The sequence below is a fragment of the Heliangelus exortis genome, chromosome 3 (assembly GCF_036169615.1).
Source record: "Heliangelus exortis chromosome 3, bHelExo1.hap1, whole genome shotgun sequence".
Lineage (NCBI taxonomy): Eukaryota > Metazoa > Chordata > Aves > Apodiformes > Trochilidae > Heliangelus > Heliangelus exortis.
The window spans coordinates 55,141,229-55,160,191 of NC_092424.1; the positions used below are offsets into that span (position 1 = coordinate 55,141,229).

General features: G+C 40.6%; 1 protein-coding gene across 9 annotated transcripts in view; it reads left to right on the forward strand.

Moving 5' to 3' along the window:
• Positions 1-18,963, forward strand: part of HIVEP2 (HIVEP zinc finger 2) — a 139,476-nt gene that overhangs the window by 61,262 nt on the left and 59,251 nt on the right. For 7 of the 9 annotated variants that reach the window (XM_071740710.1, XM_071740709.1, XM_071740713.1 and 4 more), the window contains one exon: positions 1,629-1,690. The exons of the other annotated variants lie outside the window; for them this stretch is intronic. The gene's annotated coding sequence lies outside the window, so the exon portion shown is untranslated. The remainder of the gene's footprint in view (positions 1-1,628; positions 1,691-18,963) is intronic. 9 annotated transcript variants of the gene reach the window in all.

Genomic DNA, 18,963 nt, shown 5'->3' on the forward strand with positions numbered 1-18,963 from the left:
CTTGGGAATGGGAAGAGAATATATATTTTTTCAATTACCTTCTACTGAAATATTTGTAGTCTGCATGCCTTGGTAAGTGAATTTGTGTACTTTCTTCTACTGTGCTACCAATGGTCTGGTATCACCAGCCTCTCTTGTATGGCACTGTCTGACTTCAGTAAATAGAATAAAGGGCAGTTCTGCAAGTATACTGCTGAAAGGCATGGCCTTGAATGTCTATTACTTGCTCCTGTTTAAAGGTGTTCTTCTCGGTATGTTATTTTCATGTTTTACCCGAAGCTTCATTAGATTCAACTCAAAAGAAGCAGAAGGCTCTGAGGATGCTGTGGCTGTCTCAGGTGTGTACAGGTTAGCTGCACTATGTGTGGATTCTTGAGTTTTGCTCCAAGGATATCAGGATTGTCTTCCTTTCCAGTGTGGCTGCAATCAGTGCTGGTGCTGGCTTCTCTCCGGGTTGGGAGAATGAAGAAACTTCAGTGGGGACTGTGTTATCATTGCTGGCCTCAACCTTTGTGCTTGCTTGACCTCATACCTCTAGGAAGCTCAGCTGGCAAATGCAGCACAGACCTTTGTGGCAACACCCTCCAGGGTGTGTGGGCTGCCAGTTAGGTTGTCCTGCTTCCATATATGCCAGGATATTTTCATCGACGTGCTCTTTTCACAGGTTTGAAATTGCTGTGGCTTTAAAGTACCAGCTTTCCCTAAAGGGGAAGCACTGTTCTTGCCTGAGGACCTGTTTGAACCCAGCATCTGCTGGGGCAGGACAGGGTGGCAGAAGTTAAATGGAGAGTGTTGGTTTGAAAAATTTTATGAGGTCACCATTCTTTTAAATCGGTTTACACAGATGGCTGTCTGGTTTGTTGCTTTGTCCTTGCTTAATAGTAACTGTTTATGGAAAAATGCATTGCTTTGCAGAAGGAGGTCCAAAAGCTCATGCTGTTGTTTCCCTCACTGGAGATCTTCATGTTATTATGGGCATACAAAGATTTGGCTTGAAATGGAGATTAATTATGAAGCATGCAGTGAATAATTAACTGTTTGACTTATTCCTAAGCTTTGTAGTCACCGAGTTAGAAATGATTTCCCAAACTGCAGGAGATAAGAAAAGGTTATTCCTGGTTTCACAATGTCCACATTGTTAGGGCTTTGTGCTGTGTGTACTCTGACATCAGCTGATACCTACGCAAGTTGGGTCCAGCTCCTCATCCAAACCACTTCCTGGGGTTTTCTCGGGTAATGGCAATGATTCAGAAGACAACGCAGTGCCTCAGAAAGCTGTTTCTTACATGTTGCACCCAGACTGTGTGACCAGGAAGAAATAAGGTTCTTAGAAAAGAGTTTTGATCTTACAAAAATTTTCTATTTTGTTCTGCACTCAAATTTAGATGTGTGTTGCTTGGCTTGTGTCCTACTGACCTGTTTGTAGAGTTGTGGTATGTATTGTGGAAAATGTAGGAATATGTACACCTAATCATGAAGCAAGAGCCTGAGACTAGCTTCCAGGCAGGGATGCTGATTTAGCATCCTCAATTGTTCCTACCTGGCAACTCCCTCCCACAAGAAATAGACAGGATTAAAATCTTTTAAAGGAAATCAAATCCAAATAATGGTACTCTGCACTTTTGCAGGACTGTCTACTTAAGAAGCTGAGAGTGAGTTAGAAACATTGATGAAGCCTCTATTCTCTGAGGTGAGTATGTTTTTTCATTACTATTTTGAAAAAGCATAGAAAATTCAAACCATTTGCCCAAGTCCATGCACAGAGCTATTTAAGAGCTGTGAATAGAGTCCAGAGCTTTTCTGCCACGGCACGTGTTCTGATCAATACCTACAAATAAGCTCTTTTGCCCTTCTGTGGAAGGAAGTGATGAGTTTTTGCACTCTGTTAGCGTTTGAAGTAGCTCTTTTAATTTTCAATTTCTGACTAATGGAATAAGGGAACTCTCCCAGATACTTTTGCTCCATTGTCCTCCTGATCATGTTGTGTGGTGGCCTTAGATCACAGTTTGGGGAGGTAACAATCTGTGTTAGGGTAGTCAGTAGAAATCAAACATGTCCACTTCATCCAGGCCAAACATCAGAAATGTTCAGTGTGTTTAATTATTTTTTATTTTAGCATTTTGTCACAGCCAGGTGCACAGTCAGTCTTTTAATAAATCTTCTGTGTTGAGACGTGCAGCTCAGTTTTGTAGACCCATGAGGGCTGGATAATTTGAATAACTTTGAGAAGTGAAACCGAACATTTGTAGGTGCAGCAGCTACAGGCAGCAAAACTAGTGAATTTTTGTGATGTTGATAGCCTTTCTCATTACAAGATACTGCATGCAAAACCATCAGCTCCTCTTGCCCTCGTTATGAGCAGCTTGGACGTGGACTCTCAGGTCTTCCGTGTGCTGGGCTGGGTGCCCACCCCTGCTTGAGGGCCCTGATCCCAGATAATTTGTTTTGAGCAGTGGCCTGAGGAAACTCCTTCTTGGGCTCTTGGGTGTTTCCACTGTTTTCCTTTTGGCTTTGGGAGATAAAACTAGAGAGTGGGCTTCTCCCTCCTGCTTCACACCATCAGGATCCTGGACTTGCCATGGCAAGGAATAAGTCAGTATTGAAATGTGTCTCTGTAAGGATTTGGTTTTTTCTCTAAACTAGTGTTTGTCTTTAAAAACCTTTTTCGAATAACTTACTCTGACAGTGAGTACCAGAATAGATATTGATAAAATATGAATTTATGCATGCCAGCATTTATCTCTTTTGTGTCTATTCACAAATACATACAAAAATTGAATCTAGTTCCATATGGCTTCCCATCTCTTCCCTCGCCCGGCTGTCAGCTTCTCCTTACCTGGAGCAAAGTGCTGGGCCATGAGCTGAAGGTGGGTGTAGCTGAAAAGTTATATTCAAAATGTTTTTCTTTAGGATGTAACTGTGGCTCCTCAAGTATCTGTCAGTTCAGGCAGAAAATGCATTTAAATATGTTGCAGGTTAATGTCAATCTTAGCTTGAAAAAGGAATAAAAATATTCGGAGGGTGAGTTACCTATGTGGAGATTTACTTTCTGGGTGTTAGAGACTCTGCAAAAGCTTTCATTGCTTTAGAAGCTTTTCAGTACACATTATGGCTATTAAAATAATTTATTTTTTAACGAGGAATTTACATTTGGTTGAATTAGAGATTAAAAACCTGCTTGTAACCTGTTCAGTGGGACTATAAGAAAGTTGAGATACCTCCATCCCGAGGCCTTACATTTCCTGAACATAAACATCATTTGTTTTGATCAATTTTGAAGCATTTAAGTTCAAGATCTATGGTGAGATTAGTAACACTTCATTTGGTTGAAATTATGCACATCCATTGCTGTAGTGTAGCTCTAAGATCTTTGGGAGAGAAACCACCCATTGGTTCTCCCTTAATGCTCCCAGAGGTGGAAGGTGCAGATTTCTCACCATGTGTTTGGAAAGCTTCCCACCTCGCTCCATGCACCGTGCTGCCAGAAAATCTGCACCAGTCACCTCAAGGCTTTGGTGTGAATGCACTCCTCCCAAAAAAGTTCTGAGCAAGTATTAGGTATTGTTGCCATTAATTGGTGGTTCCATTATGACAGCTTTACCTTCTGGGGCCCTGTGTGGGTGGGCACCTGAGCCCCGAAGTCACCCTCTGTTGCTGATGCTCATAGTCAGCTGGTAAGGGAGCTGAAATGGTCACAGCTGATGTGGAGGTTTCTTTGGGGACTCCTTTCTGCCACTGTCTTTAGAAACCAAACATGAGGCCACCGCTTTGTGCACTGTTAGAGCATTAAGTTATATTGTCAAATTAAGACTGGTGAGATCAAGTTTTAAATATATCTAGAGGGGTGAACAAACAGAGATGTTGCTAAGGAGTAACAGAAGATGAAACTGGTTGGAAGAACACTGAAATGGCAGAAGGTTCTCAAAGTACTTTACCTCTGCTCTAAACTAGGACAGAACCTTGACAGCTCTTATACAATATCTTAGATCAGAACATTTTAAGTGTTCCTTCAGTTTTCTTTTGCATAAAGATATTTTGATGGTGTGAAGGTACTCCAGCTCATTCTGAATGTCTTGTTAAATTATAATTCACTGGGAAGCACAACAATACTGTTAAACTGTTAGCATTGAAGTATCTTGTTTCATCACATTTATTTATCTTCACTTAAACCAGGGACAAAATTGCTATTTTTAAAGGAATTTTCACTTCTATCAAATCAGTATGTTTTTCTTTCAGGAACGCCTTTCAGTATGAGAAGTTTGTGTGAGTTACACAGTTTTAAAAATATTTTCTATTCTTATTATACATTTTCAATGTTTAAAAGGAGTGAAATGTGCCTTCTTTCATTGCCCATAAACCCCATAAATCCCTAGAATTACATATTTATGATTACATAGGATTTCAGCACAGAGAAGGCTGACTTTTCATTTCTGTGAGAATGTTTAAAGTTGAATGGTCTCAAGAATGAAATTTCAGCTTTTTTATGCACGTGTTTTGCGACTACAGAACTCGCACACACTCTGAGCCGTGAACACTCTGAGCCCTTCAGATTTAGCCAACAGAGAGGAAGGAATTTGTCTGCTTTACAGCAAAAGGAAGTATTTGCTGTGTTATTGTAGCACATGGCCTTTTGCCATCTTTGATAAAGTATTTAAGGGCTGTGCACCCAAAGTCTGCTGCCCTCTTGACCCATCATCCATCACCAGCTGTGGGTGAGGTGGATGCGAGGCGGCTCCATCCCGGAGCTGTTGCCTCATCCCACGCGGCTCCTCCGGTATCAGAAGCTGCAGTCAACAATCCCAGCTCCTTGGGATTCACCGCGCCGCTCAGCCCCACAGCCTCCCTCTTTTACCTGCACCTTTTCTGGCCCTGCTCTGTGCCAGACAAGGTGGACAGACAGAGGAGGAAGCTGTGGGATTGCTCTGCTTTCCACACAGCTTCACTGGGCATGAGTGAGAAAAGCAGCTGGGGTGTTTTTTTCTTTATTGTAAAGGGAAACCAGAGGCAGTTATCATGGCATTGGATATACTTACATTTATTTCCTTTTTGACTGTTCGACACTGTTGATAGATGATGCTTGAAGGACAGAATTGCTCATTATTTTTTTTTTTCTAGTGCACTTTAAATTTCCCAGTCTTTTTTTTTCCTCTCTCAGTGGTGGTTACAGAGATGCCAGCATCCTCAGTAACTATGCCAAGAGTGTACGGTTATACTTCATACGTCTAAATTAACAGACAGTAGTCTCACCAAAGCAGATTCAGCTCCCAGATGGGAAAATGTCTTCTCTAGCCCAAATTTTAATGACTTCTTTATATGAGAAATTTTCACCAATATAGCATACAGGGTGATTTAAAACAAATTCTGTCATCTCTTTATGTTGATGACCGGTAAGTTGTAAAAAATAGCGATGGTTTCTTTATTTTCAATGACTGACCAGGGCTTGGCGGTGTCTGGACATTTTGGCAGGTTGTATCTTCTTGTAGTATCTTAAACTATTTAAAATTTAAAATGATAACTTTTAATTTGCCATTTCTACTTTTCTGAGCACTGGTTTGAAATGAAAAACAGGGTCTGGTTCTTATTTGATTTCTTATACATTTATATGCATGTAATTCTATTATCTTTGTGAATGTAGTAATAATTTGCATTCTTGTAAGTGACAGAAGAATGAGTCCTAGATGATGAAACAGCAATATCAGAAGAGCTAACTTCAGTTCTTGCAGGATGTGTTGCTGATGGCATGAAATATTCTCAGACACACGGTTCTGTCTCCTGACCTGGAAAGCTCTGGTCATGAGATGATGAAATTTGTTGTCTTTGATGATTTGCCTGTGCCACCTGGAATAACAAGGGAGGTTTTGCCCTCCCTGCAAATTTTATCAATGATCGTGTTATAATGAAATGAGGCAGAAGTTTTACATTTATTTAAGAGAAGGTAAAGGGTGTTTCATTTTTATAAACATTTAAGTGATGCTTAAGTCTATAGCCAGACTACTCCCTGCAACCATTTTAGATTTCTGCCATGAATCCAAATGAGATACCCAAGTGCTAGAAGAAAAAGTTAAAATGGGTGTACATGTGTATTTAGATAGAATTACACAATTCTCTGTGGTTTTACCAGACACTGCAAATGCTGAAATTTCCAGTCATTGCAGGTGTTTGGACATTGGAGACATACTTTAGGTGGGACTAATTTGAGTTGTTATCCAGTATCTCTAGTTTTCAGTGCATTGTACAACTCTATTCCTGTTTATAAATCTTTTAAGCATGCACATTAAAAAAGTAATTAAATTGTCATTATAATTTATAGTACGCCTGAAGTCAATCACCTAATTAAATGGAAAGAGCAGAGAGGTAGTAGGTTTATAAGCATTTATTAAGTACTACAGTATTAATTATGCAGGACTTTTGAACCAAGCAAAAGAGGAAAGAATGGAAACACCAATCTAAAAAGGCTTTCCATTGCTGCCCTTCTCAATTTAATAATATGAGACACTCCCCCATCCCCAGTTGGTGGGACAACACTAATGCTTTATTTTTGTTAATTTTTAATGAAATTATGATGGAGGGTTTTTTATGATGATCACTTGCAGCATTCTCCTGTAATATTTTTGAAAGAATAATATGTACCTGTGCGGGGGTCTATAAATTACATCAGTAGAATTGGAAGATATATTTAGAGTTATGGTTTTGGGTGGATTGTGCAGGAACAGACTCCCTTGATCATCACCCCTGAGCATCTCAGGCAGGGAGCAGAGCTCCTGCTGGCCCCAGAAAAGGGGCTTGGAGGGCAATGAAGGAAACAGCTGGGCCCAAAAGAGGTGGCACTGAAAGCAGCAGGGATGGGTAGGGATGTTATGCTCATGAGTAGGCCTGATGCTTCCTGGCAATTTTTAAATCTTTAAGCCTTAAATTTAGCCTTTCTTCTTCTTTCCTAGTTTGTTAGGAAATTAAAAATGCTGATAACTCACTGAAATAGACTTAGCTGTGGTGTGTGTTGTTCCTGGGACATTCATTTCAGCCTTGGTGTTCCTTGCATGTGAACATTAGAAATCATAACTTCTCTTTTAGATAGCAGAGAGATCTGATCTTGCAGCCCAGGACTCTAGCCCTGGCTATGCTGAAGTGGCCCACAGGCTTAGGGAAGAGAGCAAGTGAGCAGACAAACCAGCAGCTGCTCAACTCATCAGCAATACATAATTATGATATAAGGGCAACATCTAAAAGTTGGACCTAACTTAGCTGAGAACTAAAGAATCAGTTCATTAGCTCTTTTTTTTTTTTTTTTTTTTTTTTTTCTTTCTTTTTCTGGAAGAAATTGAGATTGTTTGGTTGGAATAGAAATAAATTCCTGCTGAAGGCTGTTTCTTTTCGCAGTCTTTAATAGGCTGTCCTGAACTGACAGCAAAAAACATCAAAAAAAGTAAAGATAGCCTGAATAATCAAAATTTACCATGCATAAGTTTTTCATTTATAGAGAAAACATTGAACCTCTTTGGCAATGAGCACTGCAGTATGCTGCACCATCTTCTTTTGTTCAAGGATGCAGGGGATTTTAGGATTTTATGCTAAGGCCTGATCCAGCAATTCAGTTGTCAGCACCTTGTCTCCATGTCCTGCACACCCACTGAGACATGGGCTTGCATGCCTTGCTGGAGGGAACCCTGTCATTAACACTCTTAATCCAATCAAATAATTAAGCATTTTTCTAATGTTTCAGAAATGTATAATTGGGATTCCCTTTACAAAAAGGACAATTTTTTACCTTATATGGGGCGAATGAAATAACTGACAGCTCCAAAACTCATAATAACCCTGTAATGAGCACAGTCATTATGCTTCAGGTTAGCACTGCAGCAGCATTATGTAAGGAATGTAAGATGATAGTTTTTCTGGGCTAAAAATAATAAAAAGACATGTATATAGAAAAAAGTTAATGGCCTAACCAAGGCCTCAGATGACATAATACAGGTTGGGTTATATAATTCATTTTATGGTCAATAAGCCAGTCTTCTGAGCTGCATATTGGAAAACATAACGCTTGTCTGTTTGTATCAGACTTTACAGCTATCTCTTTAATATATAAATTGCTTATGCCATGCTATTGTTAAGTGTGTTTTTAACTTCTCACGCAGGCAATAGGCAGAGGCACTTCATCAGCAGTGTCCTCTCTTTATTGAAACAGTTAAACATTAGAAATCCCAAACCTTCCTCGTATTAATTTTGAAAACAAGTTGGATGACTATTATATTGCAACTATTGGAAGCAACTGTTGAGTGAGCTGTTTGGATTCTGTCTGACAATTTTTTTTATGTCCAAACAGAAGGAAAGAAGTCTTTTCTTTGTGTGAGAGCCCCTTCATTATCACTTTCTTTAATGTATTTTCATTGGTAAAATTGACTTGTTTTGTTTTACAGACAAATAATTGATCTAAATTCCTAGATTGTACTTCAATGCCCATGCATTATGATACAATGACACACAAAATGAATATTGTATTTTAAATGCATGCCTGGGGAAATACTTGCAAATCCTCAGGTATTGAAACTGGCACAGGTATTCTGTCACAGATGGAGAACTTGGCCACCCAAGTCTGCTTTATGGGTTGCTCAGAAATCACTCGAGGAGATCTGTTTCTGGCAGAGTTAGGATGGGTGGGTATTTGGTACCATGTGCATCGCATGTATGATGTGTGACTCCAGGCAGCTCAGCTAAAGGCTCTTGCTGCAAGGGTGAGCAGGCCACCAGCTTCTCCTCTGCTCCTGGACCTTCTTTGTGTTGGGAGCACAGGGATATCCCAGTCATTAATTAATATGTTCCAGGTGAAGGGTGTTATTTGAAAATCAAAGTATATGGTGCATTTGCCATGACTGCAGCCTGACCAGGCATGTCAGAAGCAGCTTTTAAGTTCCTGCTGCTGGAATTTAGTGTGGGCTTGACAGCTTTCAGACACTGCAAGTGCTCAAGTAATCTTGGTGATGATGTGGCTTCACTCCTAGCAATGCCTAATAGAGAAGACATACATTTATGTAAGGAGGTAACACTCCTTGTTCAGGTTTGGGTGGATCTTTCTAGGAGCACTTCCTGAAGAACAGCAGTATTAAATTCTTTCATTAATATGTGTATTGATCTTGTATATGTGATTTTCTGAAGGTGTTTCTGGAGAGAACAGTATTAAATTTGTAAGTACAAATGCCACTATCAAGCAGGGAGGTGTGACATGTCATATTTGTAACTTCAAGCCTCATATAACAAATTCCTAAGTAAACTTGGTGCAAACTTTTCAAATCAACTTCAGCCCACAAAATCAAAAGCCAAAAGGTAACTTCAATTCACTGGACTCCTCAGGAAGATGGAAAAGCCCAAAATTAAGATGGCAGAGTATTTGAGAAAAGAAATCTAGGTATGTTGGGTCTGGAGGAAGTGTAAGTCAGAGCTTTAACTGCATATATATATGCAAAAGGGATGTAAAGAACAGGACAAGGTGTTTTTACATGTTACTGAAGATAAAAGGGAGAAAAATACCATGGTTAAGCTCCAGCAGGGAATATTTTGCTAGACTGTTTGATATTGGAAAGGGGTTACTACTACGCAACATTTAGGTCAGTGGAGCAAACTGCCATGGGAGGGTGTAGAGTCAGCCCTGGCTAGACTAGGTAAGTGTCTATTATAGATGATCTAGGATGACCCACTTAAAGGTGGCTTCCAACCCAAATATTTCTGTGATTTTTGTTCTCTTCAGGTACAGCTCTTGTCAGATTGACTCATCCTTCCTGTTAGTATGTGAATTATTACAGCCCTATTGACAAAAAAGCCTTCTGTGCTTAGAGCATGTTAGCTAGAACTATTAGCAATATTACTTTTCATGTTATAGCAGATGTAAAATGCCAAAAAATTATTACATAAACTCAATAGTGTGTTTGTCTTTATGAATAATATCTTGAAATCTGTGTTAAGTTAAAATGTCTTATGAATATTTAGTCTTAAAACAGTAGGTTTTCTTCTGTTGGATAAAGCTTTTCTTTACATATAAAAATGTCTCCGTGTTTTAAAGACAGGAAATACATAAAATTGTAGAGAATCAGATTACACAGGAGGTGAGATACACTCTGTGTCATCATGACCACATGCACTACACCTCTCCTCCTACAAATGTTTGTTGTGCTGCTTCTTAGGGAAGGGTCTAGAAGGCCAGGCCTACATATCAGTAAGGCAATGCATGTGTATGAATATATATATACATGCATACCTTTAGGTCGTAGTGTGATAGTCTTACACAGTGGTTAAGGTGGAATTTTAATTGATCCCAGAAAGCATGTGTTCTATATTCCAGGTTCTATATTCCTCTATAATTTCTGTCATGACACTATATTGTTCAAAAGCAAGCTCAATTGTTAAGTAATTAAAACCATGAATGGCAAAAGATACACTTTATCAAGAGAAGAAGCATGAGTATAGCTAACCACTCATAGGGAAAATAAAACTCTGGGTTTAATCCAACTTCCATTGACTTTTACAATACTTGGGATCAAGCTTCTAATTATGTTGCTGTGAGGATCCTCAAACCCACTGGGGACTTAATTGCTTATTGCCAAGACCACTTGTAATGAAATTATAGGAAAAACCCTGGAATGTCAATGCTGAAATCTGGATCTGCAGTTCAAATTAGGGATTTCTTTAACTTGTCAGAATGAAAGAAAAGGAATAGCCCCAGCAAAGGAAATTCTGACTCCGTTTACTTAACCTCTTTATATCCCATTTGAAACTACTGTAGGGTTGGCGTGTTAGAAAGCAATCCTTAGAGAAGGGTTGAGAAGTGTTTTACCATATCCTAAGGGCACTCTAGGTATATTGGATATACTGAGCCTGCCTGGAGCCTTCTCCTGGGATCTCCTAATTCTGCTTGTCTCCTGTGAAGTAGTACTGATAAAATAGCCCGTTTTCTTTTAATGTTTGCTCTTTTATCATTTAAGTGGTTTCTGCTGATCACAAAGGCTCTGAAGCAGAGTGATAACAGTTTGGGATATAATTGGTTAAATTTTAATATATCTGCTGTAACTTCCTGAGTCAGTGGTATTCATCTCTGGAAACACTGAAGTAGGAATATGAATAACTCTTTGGAGATGTAGAATTCAGTAGGGTCTTTTTTCTCCTTTTTTTTTCCTCTAACTTATCACCTTTCTTAGTTTTAAATTGTGTTCAAGTTTCTCAATGATCATTACTTTTGTTGTGCCCTTTATTCCTCATGAGCAGCTTTTACCTTGATTTATTATGTTTCTTAGCAGTGGTGTTGTGTTTTTCTGGTAGAAAATGCACTTTCCTTTCCATGCTCTTTCTTGGCTCCTTTCCTAGGGTAGTTTTTTCTCTGTTGGACTTTCTACAGTCACTGTAGCCTCTCACTATTTTCCTGCTTTTTATTAATTTTTAAGCAGAAGCCCAAATGTAGAATCACACCTTAAGGTTTTAACGGTGAACTTGCCGCCTTGTAGCCCTTAGTCTTTTGCCTGCAACTGCACTAAATTGCAACTGCTGAACACTGTAGAGAGAGCAAAGGCTGGTTAAAACCAGTCTTTCCATTTGTCTGGCTCCTGGAGCAACCAACCAGGCCTTGAAGATAGTCCACTCTGATAGGAAACAGTCCCAGAAACCAGGTTTAGCTGGTTTCACTGCCAGTCACTTTGAGTCAACCCTGAGGCCTCTTTCTGTCACTTAGCAGTAGGGTTTTCATGTGAGCTGGTACCTGACTTTTGGGAACAGACATATAAATTCAGTGGAGACTCTGCTCTCCTGAATTGCCATTTGTGTTTCCAAGGTCAATAATTTTCGTCTTTAAAATAAGTAACTTTTTTAGTAACTTCTCTGGGTATAATAATAAAGGTAGTTTAGAGAAGGTTAGGTTTAGTACACTGTATCAGAGTCTTTTAGTCTGACTGTTATCTTGGCCATCACAGAAGGATGTCAAGGTGGTACTTTGTGCACAACAACATTCACAAATCCTAAAAAATCTGGATAAAACTGTGTGTCTGCCCTAAAGTAACAAGTTTTCTGTAAAGTGCCACATCATAGACAATTGTTACTTAGAGCTCTTAAGTTCAGTAGGGTTGCTGGTAAGCTTACGTTTCATCTAGTACTGTAGTGATACAGAAATTGAAACTTTCTGTTTAAACTCCTATTGAGTGGTGTAGGAAGTGTGAGCCTCCAGACAGGCAGGAAGGAGCAGGGCCAGGAGCACCTTCAGTTTCCATGGCTTGAAGAAGATGGCTTCTGTTTTGGTCTTAGCCTGCAGCAGTTTTCCTTTAAATGAGACACGCTAGAGTTGATGAGACAGCTACAACCTTTCATATTATGTGTTTTCCTACCTGATGCTGTGGAGCACTGGTTGAAATTCAAATGCACAAGTGTACCAGAGCCTGTCTGGTAAATATACTTGCAGGAGCTTTCTACTGTCTTCTAAACCCTAGTCTTTTATCTGAGATTATTCTCCAGGCAGTTGATTACATTTTTCAGAGCTGCAGTGGTCTCGGCGATGATTGAGTCAGGACATTTGGTCGTTAATTCCAGGTCCTCAGTATTCTTTTCAGCCTCCTGCCTTTTTAATCCCAAACCTTCAAGCTTCCTGTCTGTGGAAACCATAGTAGCCTGGACTGAGTCCATTCTTCCAGAAATATGGACTTACATACCTTGTAAAGAAGTTAGATAATACCAGGTGGCCAAGGACCACAGCTCCAGACATTGCCAAATGTAAGGCAGGTAAGCAGGTAAGCCTTTTTAACAGGCTGAAGCTGTGTATGAATATGCTGCCAGATCCCTTGCTGAGCTTAATTTCCTCAAGGGCATGTTAAAGTCACTGCCCCTTCTCTTATGGAAATCCTAGATGACAGTGTTAAAATCATAAATCACTTGGGTGATTGAGACCAGCAGGTCATACCCTGTAGCACACCTGGAAGATATCTTTTCACACAGCTCTGGAAAGCAGATCCACAAATTCCTTTAGAACACATCTTAAACCAGCTGTGTTTTTCAGCATTACTGAATTTGATTATTTTCTCAAAGCTGCACATCTAATCCGAGGCACTTGGTTTGGCATAATTTTTCCTATAGAGCTGGTACATATGGAACATATGATGTACCATTATTTCCCATAATGGTACCTCATGGTCTGCCCTTCTCCATCCAGAGAGAGGGCTGTGTCCACAGAAGGCAGCAGCACCAAGCCCGTGTCTGGTTCCTCCTGCCTGTGGCTCTGGGGAGGAGCCCTCAGGAGGGGGGATGAACCTTCTCCTCCAGCATGGTGGTGTAGCAGGGTCACAGACCACAGCCTGGAGTCACTCACAGGCACACCAGAGACCTCTTTTGCTTGTGGGAACACTGTACCCCATTGAGTCAGGGAACCTGTGACAAGATCCTTTGTATTTCTGCTAAAGTGAATGCCAGTGTACTATTCCTGTTAGTGTCAGAGACCAGCACCGGAGTCTTTACAAAGGACTTCTCACTCCTATCAAAGACAGAAAATGCCTGTTTTGCAGGTTTTTGCTGTCCTAGCTGCCTTGACCAAAGGCATAAAAAGGCTTGATCCTTGACTTGATCCCTGACTGGCACAAAAGCTCTGATTGTGGACACACTTAGGACAAACCTCTACTTTTACTGAAATGCTTTTTGCTTTTTGAGGGAAAGAGGGACCTCAGGAAAAAGCAGTGCCAGCAAATTCTAAGATTTTGCTGGTATGAAATAAAGCTGTGCTCAGTACAGTTTGCTGGGACAGCTGCACCAGCAGAGCTGTCCTGTTCTGGATACAGCCTTTTCTTCTGTTCCAGTTTGTCATACATGATTTATCTTTCTGTCACCTCTTCAGGTCCCTCGGCACCTCTCAGCGTAAAAAGAAATTAAAACACAATACAGATGAGTCTGCTCTGTATTGGAGTCTTGACCTTTAATATATCAGCTTTTCATATTACAACTTTCCCAGCAAATAGGCTTTCCTACAAGAACTGAGGTTGCTTTAGTTATCTGCAGAGGTCCCACCTCAGCCATGCTTCAGTTTTATTTGCTTCCAGCTACAAACTCTAAAGCTGCCTGAAATGCTTTAGGGAGGAGATAAAGATTGCCTAGGAGATCACAACAGTGAACTCCAGTGGTCCAAAGAGGAAAAAAACCTATCATTAAAAATCAGAGAAAACATCTTGGCCACCCAAGTGTCAGAATTTTTTCTTAATTTTTTGTTCTGTTATACCAGCACTAATTATTATCAGATTTCAGGGTTTGTGTTTTTCTCCCCTTGGTGCTCTCATTACATTTCCCTTCCTTTAAAAGAAAGCGTTTGCATCTTGCTTTGTCCTTTTGTGGCAGCACTGCTCCTGAGCACACTGGTATGTCACTCTGACGGCAGGTTTGCAGTTAGACTCCTTAGATCAATAACCCATCTTAGTTAGTTGTTGAGTGTACAAGGTTTGAATTTTAAAAACCCACGGTTGTACTTACAATGCCACAGAGGCCAAAACCTAATGCAAATTTTAAGGGGCAGCTGGAGAACTGCTATGTATTTCAGTCATAAAGCTTTGCCAGCATTACCATTTGACCAGATCACTGCTTGGTTTGGTTTCAGTCTTATGTTTTTCTCTGCAAGTATTGAGGGTTGTTCTATTTTCTTTTTTTTTTTTTTCCTTTTCTTTTTTTTTCCTTTTCTCTCTCTCTTTTTTTTTTTTTTTTTTTTTTTTTTTTTTTTTTTTTTCCTGAGAGACAGACAACTGTGTCTTTAAAGAAACAAAACAACTGTGTCAACAGATGGGAGAGAAAATGCTGTGTCTGAAATAGTGCTAGGAATAAACTGCGTTAAAAATAGGTAGTCTTGCCACAACTGTTTCTCTGGTCAGTGTGGAAATCCTTCTTTCTCTACTAGTGTGTTATCAAAACTGTACCAAAACCTTCCTAGAAAACCTTTCTAATTAATCCATTGAATGTTGCTAGAACAATAACTACCCTTTTTCTGTCTAATTGTACCAGTCATGCTAGGAAAGGAGAAAGGCTGAGGAAGCTGCGTTGCCACGGGAGAGATCTGAACAATTCCCTTGACTGGTGCCTGGCCAACAGCATCTCTGACAATAGCTCTTGCACTTGTGGATATAGATTTTAATGATGTGACCCCCTCTCCCCCTGAAGCAATACTAAGACTACTAGGACACCAGACCTTGTCAGGATTTTTCCCTTTCTTAGAGGCATCCTTTCCTTCCTAGGTACACAGAGAAATAATTTTCCTGTCCCACAAACTATCTGGGGAGAACACACAGCAGTTTTGCTAACAAGTTGTTTTTTTTAAAGAAAACTCCCACCCTCCCCAAAATAGGAAAGCAAGCCAAACTCTGCTTAAATGTGCCTGTTACTAGCAGAATTACAGCTGCATTGTATTTCTGCTTTCCATCTGTTGTCTCCTTATTTTTGCTGTCTGTCTCCTTGCTTTCAATTGTCTCTTCTGCGTCTCAGTTTATCCAATTTTCAGGGCTGGACAGCCATTTCAGCATTATCACTGTCCTAATGGCTGTAAGGAGAGCAGAGCAGCTCTTGACTAAATGATATTTTTTTTCCACAATGCCTCTGTGCTTTGTTTGGTCGGCTTTTGTTTGTTCTTCGTGCTCCATGTTGTGTCATCTGGGAAGAGAGATGTTTGCATAATGTGTATTTTGCTGGGGTTGTTTAATTTCTGCAAACATTACTATTCCACAGCTCTCCGTGCCTTTGGGGCAGGGACAGATTGTAATCTCAAAGAGAGAACAAATCAGAGGGCTGACCCCATGCTGGCCGGCTCTGGCTGCCTGGAGGAACTGGAGAACAGGTAGAGCTTGGCCCTTGGCTGGGAGACCCGCTTGGGAGGAAGCAGCCTCTGGCAGCTGAGCATAATTTAGGGCAGCCCTGTGGCGTTGGTAATTGATTCCTGATCTCTGAGATGAAATGCAAAGGTAGATAGGGCCCCTTCATCAGGGAAGAAGGGCAGAGGTAGGCAAGCAGCGTGAATTCCCGGTGGGCGGTTCCAGCCCTGCTGTTCGCAGGAGGCTTTCCCTTCCCCACTTGTCTGCAGTCGAGGAATGCTCCTGGGGATCCGTGCTTGCCTGGAAGTTGTCTCTGTTAGATTAATGTTGGTTGCTAAGACTAAAGGAAATTTAGCTTAAAAGAAGAGGTTTCAGAGGACTTAAGAGGTTGCCCAGTTACTTTGCTGTATCGAGCAAAGAGCCACATTCCTTATCAAAGCAGTGTGCTCGTTATCCTTTCCCTTTCCGCATTCCCATGGGAGGAAAATTGAAATGGAGGAATCAAAACTCCCAAGATTTTTCATTATTCTTCCAGTGGATAAGAAAGCTCACGGTTCATTCTGTAAAAAGACTCAGGTAATCAGCAATTCTGGATGTAGGGGATTTTCTGTAGTAGCTTCCTCATCTTTTCTGTTACTTCATTCTGCCTCTGTGGTCTCCAGCAACCCAGGGGTGGTATGTACATCTGCCTGTGTCCAGCCTAAGGATACATCCCATGGCTTTTAAAAACTGTTTTTGCCTAACCAATCTATGGGGGAGTTAAAAATACTAGTACTTTACATGCATAAGTGACAATTTGATTAGCAGCTGAATTCTGCATCTTCCAGGATGATGAGCTCTAATGGAAATCAGGGGAAGTTTTGTGCAACGTCTTCAGTCTGTGAAAAACCCATATTACAGAAAGCTACATACTACCTATTCACTTTTAACTTGGGCACATGCTTTGCTTTGCTGAGTTGGCATTATTTAGTAGAGATGGAATTAAGCATATGCTTAATGACTTGCTTAGCTGTGACTGAGGTTGCATAATTTGTCTGCTGGAGCTTTCCCATATAATTCAGTGAAAACAGACTCAGGCCACAGCGCTAGAGAGGTGATGCAGATGTAATTGGCAGGATATGCCAATTAAAACTTATTCCCTTTTATTGTAAAATGAGGTTTTGCTTTCTCATTACTGCCAGTTTCAAATTATGCTTGTGAGTTGTGGTCAAGCCAATATGGCTTCATGGGACAAGTATAGCAAAACATTTTTGTAATTAGCTAGAGGTTCTCCTGTAGCTGTATCCAGGCTGACTACTTGTGCTGCACTGCTTTATTTTTCATACTGCTTCATCATTCTTGTGTTGGACACCAAAATCATTATAAAGCATGCACTGGCATCATTATATAGCATATATTTAGTGCATGAAATAAGGAAACCAGACATTTGTGATGCACCAGTAATCTATTAATTTTTTTTTAATTCCACTCCTCCACAAATGAAAGAGAATAAAATAGAAGTTGTTAAAATAAAGGTGATTTTTAAAAAACATTGTATATATATGGCCTTTGGTTTTTTCTTTTTCTTTAGTGTACCAGCTTTTCTTTTTCTGAGAGTCAATGGTGATTGCAGAAGGTGAAAAATTGCAAATAAAACTAAGAAGTGCAATTGAGCTGTGGAGCCAAAAGTGTGATTCAGGAGCTGAAAATATCTCTGCGCTTCATGCATCAAACTCAAACACTGTGCTTTGGCAACACCCCCTGGATTAGAAGCGGAATTTGAGGTCATTCCTCCTCCAGCCTGCCATGTATGGATAGAGCCCACGCTCATGACAAATTACTGACTTACTGAGCACACACCAAGAGCAGAGTGACATCAGTGCAGAGGGATCTTTTCTCACTGAAGGGGACCAAAGACCCCACTGCTGCCTTCCTCTTGTCTGTCTTTAGACCTGTAGGACCATTGTGGAGGTACTGTGAAGGAGGTCACCTTAAGCAGTCCTTTTCTAGACCTAGCAATAACAAGGGGTAGTGAGGTAGTACTTGTCTCCTTGTAAAGCAGTTGCACAGCATCCAGCGTAAGTGCTAACAATGTGTGTGGTCGGAGCTGTTTTGGTGGCCCATTCAGATATTCAAAAGAATTGATCAGCTGCCAGTGGTGGTGCCTCATGGTGCCTGCCAGTGTGAAATACCAGCAGCATAACCTATGCTGTACAAGTTCTCTTTTCAACCAGGAGCATAGGGTCAGAGACTCATCTCAGCTTCTCATGTGTAAATGCAGTGTCTTGAATGATATCTTTGCTTGACGCACTGAGGTCTTAGTTTTATTTTCTAGAAAACATTGGCTTTGATATTGAGGTAACAACAACCAAAACTCTGTAAGCAGACCCTAAGTCCTTAGATTATTCTCTGTTGTTCCTAGGTATCACACTTCCCTCCTGGTGTCCTGCATGTTTGATTAGTTGCTTCCAACTTCTCAGGGGCATGTTAGCTTTTATCTACTGATGAGACTGTCCAGTGCTGCTGCCATCGCTCTGCCATGGTCTTGAACTTGCTTTGGTCTTCCCTGGAGATGGAGATAATTTTGGCAGATCAAGTGATTGTCATGGGTTTGTAGCCACATTGCTTGGTGGCTACAAGTGGGTCCGCCTCAGTTTCTTTACTGTGTGCCTGGCTTTATTGGTTTGTCTCAGCACAGCAGAGTAACCATTCAAAGAGGGAAGGAAAACCGGGGCACTTGGTGTAGGAGGTTCCTTGTGGTGATTTTTCTGAAGCTTGTTTGGATCACACAGAGCATAAGCTTTACCTGGAATCCTATCTTGGGTTTGGCTGAGACCTGATGTTTTTGCCTTCTCTGCCCACTCTCAGAGGATTGCCAGATGTACTTGCATCTTGCTGCCAGCTGCCTACACAAACAGCCCCCTTTTGGCAACAGCAGGCTAGGCAAATGGGTTGAGAAAAGTGTATATGGACACTGTGTCAATTGTCAGTCTGACCATTGTCTAAAACCATCAAGCCTGGTTAGTGAGGGCATTGATCTCAGCTGGCACTGTCTAAACTGTTATTTGCAGTGAGGTTATGGACCTATACTTAGGGGGATGTGCTCTTGCTAATTTAGGTCCTGGCTGAACTGAAAAAAAAAAGCAACCTAAAATCATAATTCCAGCAGTAGCAGCAAAACAGG